The following is a 12381-nucleotide window of genomic DNA, read 5'->3' on the forward strand; positions in this document are numbered from 1 at the left end:
TTTAGGTGCCAGCTTTAGTGCAGAATCTACTATAGCTTAGAATTCCTATGCTCAAGTGATCCACTGGTCTAAGCCTCCCCAGTAGCAGGGATTACAGGTACATGCCACCATATACCCAATGGCCCTATATCTGAACATATAACATCCCCAACTAATGCTACATAAATTCCAAGTAAGTATTATTCTGGATGTTGCAGTAGCTAATTCCTACCTCCCTTTGTGTGAAGATCTGAAGATCCAGGTGTCTGGAAGAATGTATGCTTGAAAGTCCTGAGAGATTTTATGCTGATGCTGTGTTGCGTAGGTGATCAGCTCAGAAAGATACTAAAGAGGAGGGAAGAAATGACATCCACACCCACCTAGAGACACAGTCCTACTTTCCTATTTTCAGAGGGCAAATATTTATTGTACTTTGACTGGTTCTCTACTTGAAAGTCAACAAGTAAGACTTCCTATGTAGGGGGTAGTTGTGTTCCTGCATTATTTTTGTGGAACATTCCTATTGTTACCATGTTCTCAAAGGCACAATCATATGTGATTCCTCCATCGGACTATTCTCTGATCTCATCCCATCCCATCAGGCCCATATTTCTTCCTTCCTTCTTTCTTTTTTCCCTCCTTCAGTCCTCCTTTCTTTGTTTGTTTGTTTCTTTCTTTTTTCCACAGCCACCTAGTGACATGGAAAAATTCAGGGCAAATTTGGAACAAATTCAGGTCTCTTGACCTAATATGACTTGTCTTGTGAATTTTAGTACTTAAGCAAGCTGCTGTCCCTGAGCCTTCTCTATGTAAAGTGTGCATGGAAGGAACACAGCAATATCTTGCCACAGAGTGCAGAGAATAATTCATGTAAAAAAGTGTAAAGATCTAGGTTGACAAGGAAGAACAAGTGAGCCAATGATTATAAAAAATAATTTTCACTCCACAATGTAAAACTAAAACATGACAGACAATTCCCAAAAGTCCTAGTGTTCTGGGGTCCCCAACTAATGCAATTAAATAATAATTTCAAAATGCAGGAAACGTAAATAATTTAATTCACTTAACTTTTATTGTTACATGTAATAAAGGTAATGGATGCACTGTGTTAATCACTGAAAAGATATATAAAAACTGACAGGAGAGCAAGAAAAAGACATGTTCCCAAATGAATCTAATACAAAATTCATAAGAGGGCTACAATGTATCAAGAGATGTCAAAGGAGTGAAGGCTCAATTGCAGTTAAGAACCTGAAAAGGTTCCATGACAGAATCATCATCTGACCTATGCCACAAAGGACAGCTAGGATTTCTTAGGGTAGAGAATAAGGGAATGTCATTAAAGGTTAGTCAAGGAGTTTGTGTTGTTGTTGTTTTATTTTGTTTTTTATCACAGGGGCTTATCAAACAAACTTTGGAAGTGCATTCATTCCACTTAGCCAAGAGGTAAAATAGATTCATTCTGTCTTCAAACAGAGGACAGAACCAGGAGCAAAGAACACAAGTTGCAAAGAGGTTATTGAGACTTAATATAAGGGGAAAATGCCTAGAGCTCTTCCAAAATATAATCAGATGCCTTAAGAAATGATGGGTCCTGCTTCCTTAGAAGATTTCAAGCAGAGAGCAAGGCGGGGCTGGGAATCTTTACCAAGACTGGTTGAACTAACATTGTTTCAAAATCTAAAATTCTGGAGATTCTGATCACCCAGCTTCCATTTGAAGACATCCAGTGAAAGGAAATGTACTATAGGCCAATGGAATCAAGCTTTCTAAGGAATTCAAAGGAATCTACCTTTGAATAGTTCTAATTGTTAGGAGGTTTATCCTTACATCAAATCTAAACCTTCCTCTCTTCAAATTCTGCCCACTGCTCTATTTGCTGAGGTCAAACAAAGCAAGGCTAATACCTTCTCCAGATGAAAGCCCAACAAATACCTAGACAACTAAGTCTTCTTTTTTTTAGGTTAAGTATCCCAGTTTCTTAAACCAATCATTGAATGGTATGGTTACCATTTTGTTTTGTCCTTTGGTTGTCCTCTGCTGAACAGATTCCAACTTGTCAATTTCCTTAGAACATGGTGTCCAGAACTAAACATAGGACTCCAGATGTGATCTGACTCACCAGAGTACAGGAGAACTATCATTGCCATTGTCCTGGACACTACATCTCTCTTGATTCTACATAACATTACATTAGGTATGTCATTTTTCACTTGTATTTGACTTTTCATGACTCCATTTGGGGTATTCTTGGCAGAGATACTGGCATGGTTCACCATTTCTTTCTCTAGCTTTTTACAGATGAGAAAACTGAGGCCAACAGGGCTAAATGACTTGCTCAGGGTCACCTAACTAGTAAATGACTGAGGTCAAATTTGAACTCAGGTCCTCCTGACTCCACTGTTCTAGCTAGCAGTCCCCCACATTAGGTGTATTGGCTGCCCTTTCAAATTTTTAACTCATATTGAGCTTGGAATTCACTAAAAAAACCCAGGTGATGTTCATAATAAGCAATCACTGAATGACTAACTTGCTTCTCTCCATAAGCCTGAAGTGTAGGATTTTACTTTTATCTTTCTTGTGTGCCATTTATTTATAAACATATCTAAGTATACAGAAGTGGTGTACCATGGTATAGTACAAAGATCTATCTATAGTAGATAGAAAGCTGATCTTTTAAAACCCTTCACAGCCTGGCTGCAATGTATCTTTTCAGCTGCACTGGACATTGCTTCCCCCTTCTGCATGCTAAGATCCAGCCAAACTGTCCTCATGACACTTCCAGCTCCATTCTCAATGTCTCTGCACTTGACCATCCTACATAGCTGGATTGTATTCTCCTGCCTCTAGGTTCTTTAAGAGGTAGCTCAAGCACCATCTTCTGAAGCTTTTTCTGATCCCCTTAATTGCTAGTGCCTTTTCTCTCAAACTATTATTAACTCCTTTGTACATATTGATATTCATGTTGTGGAAATTTCTATATACACTTGTTATCTCCCCATCATTAAAACATAATATCCTTGCAGGTAATGATAGTTTCATCCTTTATATCCACAGTGCCCAGCACAGTGCATAATATACAATGGTATTTAATAAATATGTGTCAATTGACCAATTGGTCTTGGAGTCAGAAAACCTTGGGTTCTAGTCTCTGATAACTATGGGCTCTTAGACCCTGGAAAAGTCATTAACCTCAGGGCCCTAAGGAACTCTCTAAAACCCCAAGTTTCAGAGAATGGGAAACCAAAATACGAATTAAAAAAAGAAAAAGGTATACATATGTGTGTTTGTGTGTATATACATATACACACATGCACACACTAAAGACCAAATTCTAGTCAATGTTCATAGCAAAAAATCATGCTTTTGTTCATATGCTTTAATTACAGTTGTGAACATATTCAAGTGTTTGCTGAATCAATTTCCCTGGGAGGACATGTAAGGCTTATGAAATATGAACACACTTTATTTTGCCAAGGACTATCAGAAAAAGGTACAGCTAAGTGATGCAATGGATAAAGCACCAGGCCAGGAATCAGGAGGACCTGAGTTCAAATCTGACCTCAAACACTCACTAGCTGTGTGACCCTGAGCAAGTCGCATAACCCTGTTTGCCTCAGTTTTTTCTTCTGTAAAATGAGCTGGAGAAGGAAATAGCAAACTGCTCCAGTATCTTTGCCAAGAAAACTTCAAATGGGGTCACAAACAGTAAAACATGACTGAAACAACTCATCAACAAGAACAAAATTAGTAATATAAAGAAGTTCTGAACTGAATAATGAGCACTGGAAATTGAAACATAATCAGAATTTCAAGTTGTGGATGAACCAATTGTTTTTACCTATCCTGACATTAAGTTAGAGTTAGATATTTAGCTGTGACATACATAATTAGGGACACAAATGATGGGGAAGAATAGAAAGAATATTGACTAGAATCAAAACATGTGAGTTAGTAGGCAGCTAGGTGATACAGTGGATGGAGCCCTGGACCTGGAGCCACGAAGACCTGAATTCAAATCCAGCCTTAGATACTAGCTGTGTGATCCTGGATGAGTCATTAACCTCTGCCTCAACTTTCTCATCTATTAAAAGGGGATAACACTAATACCTACCTCCCATAGTTGTTAGGAGGATAAAATGAATATATTTGTAAAGTACTTGGCAAACCTTAAAGTCCTATATAAATGCTAGCTTCAAATCCAGCGGTAATTTGATACTTAATACTTATGTGGCAAATCATTTGGGCAAGTCTGCTTGGGCAAATCACGTGACCTCCTTGGACTTCAGTTTCCTAATACGTAAAATGAGGGGGCTAGAGAATTTGGCTTCTTTAGTCCTTTCATTTGTGAATTTCAGTCTGTGCTGTGAATTCCATTTGGGAAGAAGACTCTTCAGGGGAAACCCCCAATTCTGTTTGCTCTTTTTCTTGCCTGATGCCAGCCTCAATAATTCGGGATCCAAATCATTTTGGGAAAGAAGGGACATGAGAGAGTGTAGTTGCTAGCACAACCAGAAGCTGACTCTGTAACGGGTTGGTAAGAGCTTCTGTGACTGGTGAGGGATCTGATGAAGAGGCCGCTTCACAGATTCTCCCCAAGGAAATCACTAGAGTTATAACTTATGGAAGCAGAAAAAACAGTCCATCTACACATTAGCACCCTGGATCTCCAAATTATATTGGAAGATTCTGAGAAATAGAGTGGGACCCATAATTCCTCAAAACTCCGTCTCTTAAAATACAATTTATAAGAATATACACTTAGGGACTTTAACTCTTTTTTTAATAAATTTTAAAAGGGATGAATGTATTATGATCCCTCATATAAATCAACAAATTACATTTTCCTTCCTGGGTGTTAAAGGAGAATGTCCCAGTATGACCTGAATTTTCCTTATTTTGTTAACAGAAACAGTCAGGTCACAATTTATAATCCTACCTTCAAAAATTTAGAATGATATGGGTTTATTTTCATATTTCCTTCACTTTTCTTTTAAGAATTGTTGCTTGAATGTAAGGATCCAAGACAACTCCAAAGGACTCATGATGGGAAATGCTATCCACATCCAGAAAAAGCACTATGGAGTCTGAATGCAGAAAGAAGCATATTATTTGTTCTCTCTCTTTCTTTCTTTTTTTGTTTCTTTCTTTTTTCTTATGGTTTCTCCCATTGGTTCTAATTCTCCTTTACAACATGACTAATGTGAAAATAGGTTCAATATGAATATATATGTAGAGTCTATATAAAATTACATACTGCCTTGGGGTGGAGGGAGGGGAGATGGGGAGAAAATTTGGAACCCAAAATCTCATGGAAGTAAATGTTGAAAACTAAAAATAAATAAATTTTTAAAAAGAATTATTGATCAAGTTGAGAGAGAGAAGGAAGGGTAGGGAAGAAAACTGAAGCATTTTTTAAATGAATAAAGAAAAGAAGTATGTTCAGAAGATGACTGACATGGAGAACAGTTCTGAAACTAATGTGTTGAATGTGTTATAAAATTTTGAAAAGAAAAGGAAACTTTATGGAAATGTGTAGGTTTTCAAATGCAATGTTCTCTCTGTTCTTATTTGTAGAAATTTTTGCTAATATTTGACAAATTCAGAACAAAAAATAAATAAAATCTATTTTGTTTCAACCAGAATAATTTACCCAAGCATCTTTCCCCTATTCCTCCAAGATATTTATCTATCCAAAGACAGTACCTTTGATATAGTAAAGAAATACTAGTTTAGAGTGGGCAGCAAGCTGAATGTGGCACCAGGTCTGAGGGAGGGATGAGCAGTAGGCCTCAGGCTGATCAAAGACACAGTGAGGGAAACATAGAGGGTCACTTCAAACAGATACAGAAATATCAAAGCACAGAGCATTTAAGAAAGACTCCCAGGAATAAAGTAAGGTTGCCAAACTGTTGATCTTCTTCACGCAATGACCCATCTCCCATCTCTATCCCTTTACCCAGACCATCCTCCATGATTGGAATGTGCTTTCTCCTCACCTGTGATTCTTATGTCACATTCTACAAAATACTTTTCATATTTTCCCCCAGCAGCTAATACCTCCATCTCCAACCCCCAAATTCCCTTGCATTTACTTTGTACATATTTTGCATTTGTTTATCTGTATTTGTCATGATAAGATGAACATAAGCTCCCTTAGAACAGGGACTATTTTATTTTGGTTGCTGTTATCTCCAGGAACTAACCCAGTGCCTGGCCCGCAGCAGAATCTCAACAACCATTCATTAGTTCACTGATCTGATACTTAATATTTTCTTGCCTATAAAGTGAAAAAGTTGGATTAGGTGATATCCAAGGTTTCCATCTAGTTCCAACATTCCTATGGTTCTATAATTCAGACTTTCAATGAAGGTCCAAATTAGGCTAAACTTCAGGCCTGAATGGTTTCCTATGGTACCATCAAAATAATGACAATCAGGTGTTTGTCAATTACACCTGGGCCTTTGTTTTTGTTTGAATTATTTATTTTTAGTGTCCATTCCAATTTTAAATTTAGAGATTCAATCCTTTCCCTTCTTCCCCTCTTCTACCCACGAAGAAGACAAGTAACATGATATTACTTATATATGTGAAGTCAAACAAAACATATTTCCGTATTAGCTGTACTGCAAAAAAGCAATAATAACAAAGTTAAAAAAGTATGATTCAATCTTCATTCAGAGGTCATTAGTTCTCTCCTTGAAGATGGATAGCATTTTTCTTTTTTTTTTCAAATTATTATTTATGTATTTAACTTTTAACATTCATTTTCACAAAATTTTGGGTTCCAAATTTTCTCCCCTTTTGTCCCCTCCCCCCACCCCAAAACACCGAGCATTCTAATTGCCCCTATCACCAATCTGCCCTCTCTTCTATCATCCCTCTCTGCCCTTGTCTCCATCCTCTCCTCTGTCCTGTAGGGCCAAATAACCTTCTATACCCCTTTACCTGTATTTCTTATTTCCTAGTGGCAAGAACAGTACTCGACAGTTGTTCCTAAAACTTTGAGTTCCAACTTTTTTCCTCCCTCCCTCTCCACCCCTTCCCTTTGGAAGGCAAGCAATTCAATATAGGCCAAATCTGTGTAGTTTTGCAAATGACTTCCATAATAGTTGTGTTGTATAAGACTAACTATATTTCCCTCCATCCTATCCTGTCCCCCATTACTTCTATTCTCTCTTTTGATCCTGTCCCTCCCCATGAGTGTCACCTCAAATTGCTCCCTCCTCCCAATGCCCTCCCTTCCATCATCCCCCCCCCACCCTGCTTATCCCCTTATCCCCCACTTTCCTGTATTGTAAGATAGGTTTTCATACCAAAATGAGTGTACATTTTATTCCTTCCTTTAGTGGAATGTGATAAGAGTAAACTCCATGTTTTTCTCTCACCTCCCCTCTTTATCCCTCCACTAACAAGTCTTTTGCTTCCCTCTTTTATGAGAGATAATTTGCCCCATTCCATTTCTCCCTTTCTCTTCCCAATATATTTCTCTCTCACTGCTTGATTTCATTTTTTTAAGATATGATCCCATCCTCTTCAATTCACTCTGTGCACTCTGTCTCTATGTGTGTGTGCGTGTGCATGTACGTGTAATCCCACCCAGTACCCAGATACTGAATAGTTTCAAGACTTACAAATATTGTCTTTCCATGTAGGAATGTAAACAGTTCAACTTTTGTAAGTCCCTTAAGACTTCTCTTTGCTATTTACCTTTTCATGCTTCTCTTCATTCTTGTGTTTGAAAGTTAAATTTTCTTTTCAGCTCTGGTCTTTTCATCAAGAATGCTTGAAAGTCCTCTATTTCATTGAAAGACCAATTTTTCCCCTGAAGTATTATACTCAGTTTTGCTGGGTAGGTGATTCTTGGTTTTAGTCCTAGTTCCTTTGACTTCTGCAATATCCTATTCCATGCCCTTCGATCCCTTAATGTAGAAGCTGCTAGATCTTGTGTTATCCTGATTGTATTTCCACAGTACTTGAATTGTTTCTTTCTAGCTGCTTGCAATATTTTCTCCTTGACCTGGGAACTCTGGAGTTTGGCCACAATGTTCCTAGGAGTTTCTCTTTTTGGATCTCTTTCAGGCTGTGCATTCTGTGCATTTCTTGAATACTTATTTTGCCCTCTGGTTCTAGAATCTCAGGGCAGTTTTCCTTGATAATTTCATGAAAGATGATGTCTAGGCTCTTTTTTTGATCATGGCTTTCAGGTAGGCCCATAATTTTTAAATTGTCTCTCCTGGATCTATTTTCCAGATCAGTTGTTTTTCCAATGAGATATTTCACATTATCTTCCATTTTTTCATTCTTTTGGTTTTGTTTTGTGATTTCTTGGTTTCTCATAAAGTCATTAGCCTCCATCTGTTCCATTCTAATTTTGAAAGAACTATTTTCTTCAGTGAGCTTTTGAACCTCCTTTTCCATTTGGCTAATTCTACTTTTGAAAGCATTCTTCTCCTCATTGGCTCTTTGAACCTCTTTTGCCAATTGAGTTAGCCTATTTTTCAAGGTGTTATTTACTTCAGCATTTTTTTGGGTCTCCTTTAGCAGGGTGTTTATTTGTTTTTCATGCTTTGCTTGCATGTCTCTCATTTCTCTTCCCAGCTTTTCCTCCACCTCTCTAACTTGATTTTCAAAATCCTTTTTGAGCTCTTCTATGGCCTGAGCCCATTGAGTGGGCTGGGATACAGAAGTCTTGACTTCTGTGTCTTTCCCTGATGGTGAGCATTGTTCTTCCTCATCAGAAAGGAAGGGAGGAAATACCTGTTCACCAAGAAAGTAACCTTCTATGGTGTTATTTCTTTTCCCTTTTCTGGGCATTTTCCCAGCCAGTGACTTGCCTTCTGAATATTCTCTTCACACCCACTTGGCCTCCAGAGCTGCCCACCCAGAGCTTGGGGTCTGAGATTCAAATGCTGCTTCCCAGCCTCAGGGTTTTGGGCGGGGGTGGGGCTGCTATTCAGTGTGAGATCAAGTTCAGGTGCTCAGGTGGGGGCAGGGCCACCTCACAGGGCTCAGTTCCCTCAGGGGGTTTATGCAAAGACCTTCAACAATGGATCCTGGCTCCTGCCTGCTTGGGGAGCCCTGGTCTGCTGCCGCCTCCACTGCTGCCTCCCGAGGGGGCCCGAGCCACGGGGACACCCCACTCCCCTCTTGGCCACCCAAAAAGACTCTCTTACCAACCTTTGGGGCCCGTGGGTGGAGGGACCCACGCAGCCACTGGAGATTCCAACCCTGAAGCCTGCTCGGATCCGCTCCTCTCAGTGCCGCATGGCCAAGACAGGGCTGGGCTCCGCTCTGGGTCCGGGTTGTGATGGACCTTTTGCAAGAGGTTTTCAGGTCCCTCTGGAACAGAAATCTCCTCCACACTATTGTTCTGTGGCTTCTGCTGCTGCAGAATTTGTTGGGAGTTCTTTTTTACAGATATTTTATGGGCTGTGGGTTCGGAGCTCGTGTATGTGTGTCTTTCTACTCCGCCATCTTGGCTCCGCCCCCCGGATAGCATTTTTCATCATTTGCCCTTTGTAATTGTCTTGGATCATTGCTTTGGTCAGTCACCGTTTTTCACAGTTGTTACAATATGACCATTACTGTATACAATGTTCTCTTGGTTGCACTCACTTCACTTTGCATCCTTTCATATAAGTCTTCTCAGGCTTTTCTGAAACCATCCCACATATCATTTCTTATAGAACAATATTATTCCACCAGCATCATATATCCTGTTCAATTTGCTCAGCCATCTCCCATTTGATGGATATTCTCTGAATTTTCAATTCTCTGCCACTGCAAAAAGAGCTGCTATAAATATTTTTGTACATATAGATCCTTTCCTTGTTTCCATGATCTCTTTGGGATGCAGAACTAGTAGCAGTAGTAGTGACAGTATTACTAGGTCAAAGGATATACGCAGTTTTATGGTGTCTTGGTTGAGTTGAAAATTGTTCTCCAGAATGGTTGGACCAGTTCATAAGTCCACCAATATTGCATCATGTCCCTATTTTTCCACATGCCCAGCACCCATCATTTTTCTTTTCTGTCATGTTAACCAACCTGATTACTCTTTATCTTTGTTTTTCAAAGAGGACCAATGACATAATGGGATAATGTTTTGACTTGCACATGAATTGGATTTAAGTGAGACAGATATTGGGGAGATGGTACCTCAGAGTTGTTTTAATTTGCATTTCTTTAGTGATTTAGAGTTTCACCCAAGGTTAGACTATCTTAAGTATGGAGTTTGTTGCAGGACAACCCACCAGTTCTTTACAAAACGTCTCACTTAACAAAGTTGCTGGTTCAAAGGCAAACCAGACTGTATTCAGACTTGGTTTAAACAACATTTGTCATATCATATTCAGTTCTAGGAGCTGCATTTTAGGAAGGATATTGACAAGTGGGTGAGCATGCAAAAGAGGGCAACCAAGATGTTGTCTAGATGTGAGAGAATGTGTTGAGGACTGTCAGAAAGAAATGGGGATGTATATAGCCTGATGAAGGAAAGTCTTACTTGATAGCTAGTGTCAACTATTTATTTGAAGGGCAGGCAGATGGAAGAAGGTACAGCTTGTTTAGCTTAGCCTCAGAGGGCAAAATAAAGCTCAATGGGTAGAAATCACTAATGAAAATCAATGACATATAAGGAAGAATTTCCTAGCACTGGAAGTTATCTCAGTGAAAACCTTTATGCATAGCCTGGATGAGGACTTCTCAAGTATGTTATAGAGGGAATTCTTGTTGAGAAATGGGTTTTGATTAGATGGACTTTGAGATCTATCTAATTGTGAGATTTTATATTTCAACCAGAACCTTGCTAATATGGCTTTAACATTTTTTCCCCTTTCAAGACATTCTTTTTTATATTATGGAAAAAATGCATCCTATTTATACACTGAAGACTTGAAGTTCAATTTAATTGGACCTCTATTAGAAATCCAAATTATCAAATCACAGGAATGCTGGAACTGAATGGAAACCTTGGAGATCACCTAATCCAACTTTTTCAATTTACAGGCAAGAAAATTATTATTATGACTAATTAGCTTTACTATTGTCATAGCAAATTTTTAGTAGTATATACATAAATGACACGCTACTATCCATTTGAAACTATAGTAACAAATAACACCGCAGAAATAAGTCTTTATGACACTTCACTATAATAGAATCCTCTATCACATGAGTCATGTAACTTTATACTGTCAAAAAAGCACTTTCATAAGCATTATTACCACATCTTGTGTGATTTGTTTCTTACAACAACCCAGTGAGCCAGGTAGTAAAAATATTACTATGATCATTTTACAGATAAGGAAATTGAGACTCAGAGGGTTGAAGTGACTTGGCCAAGGTCACACAGCTGGTAAGTGGTAGGTCTAGGATAAGAACCCACTTCTTTTGAGCTTCAAGACCTGTGTTCTTTCTGTTACGTCATAGTTTCCATATATACAGTTTTGGTACTGGTCAACTTTTTTGATAAATTTAAGTAAAGTACAAAATAAGAAACAGTACTGACAAATTAACCTACTCTGTACTAATTACATAATTGTTCTACATTTGGCAATTTAGTACAACAACAGCATCCTGCTTGCTTTTAAGAACATTGTGAAATGTCAAATTGTACAAGAGAAATAAAACATTCTATTTGGCAATAATTTGTTGTTAATAATCAGAGGTTAAGAATCAATTTGAAGGTATTTTGTTTCTAAGAAATTTAGAAAATGTACTCAATAAAATCCAATTGGCAACTCAATCAGGACATGTAGTCATTACTCATCTTCAAATGTTCAATTTTCAAAAGATCCCAATGAGAACTACAGAATTTACTATATGTTACTGTATTTTCTTAACCAGTTAACATACCTATAATTATTGAATAATATTAAAGTATGGAAACCAAAAATTTCCTTTAGCTGACTGTTCCTTTTCAGCACACACTTAAGTGATGCCCACAAACATAAAGGGTACCCCTATCTTCACAAGACTCTGCTTAAAGAGTGGTGACATAAACAATAAGGATTCAAGGAGATGTCAGATGATCATGCATCAAGGATATTGCAGAGAGACTCATGCTCCAGAGAAAGATTGTACTTCTAATTTCAGGTTATGTGATTCTAAGCTAAGTGACTTTACTAAGGAAGGCTAAATCTTATAAGATGTTTGATTTGGAAGGGACACTCACACATTATCTAGTTCAATCCCTTCATTTACAGCTAGGGAAACTGAGGGTCAGAGATAGGAAATGATTTCTTTAAAGTCACACACCCTGCTAATGATATAAACAGAATGGACTAATGCCTGGCTAGCAATGTTAATTCTAAACTTATAGGAGGGATGCCTCTGGCTGTAGTGAGTTTCACATCACAGATCTTCCAGCAGAGATTGGATAAACCACTTGTTGAAGAT

At 38.3% G+C, this 12381-nt stretch overlaps 1 protein-coding gene across 2 annotated transcripts in view; it reads right to left on the reverse strand.

The window, feature by feature from the left end:
• SHTN1 (shootin 1) overlaps positions 1–12381 on the reverse strand; it is a 120513-nt gene that overhangs the window by 69476 nt on the left and 38656 nt on the right. The window lies entirely within an intron of this gene.

This window comes from Notamacropus eugenii, chromosome 1 (assembly GCF_028372415.1).
Source record: "Notamacropus eugenii isolate mMacEug1 chromosome 1, mMacEug1.pri_v2, whole genome shotgun sequence".
Classification (NCBI taxonomy): Eukaryota; Metazoa; Chordata; class Mammalia; order Diprotodontia; family Macropodidae; genus Notamacropus; species Notamacropus eugenii.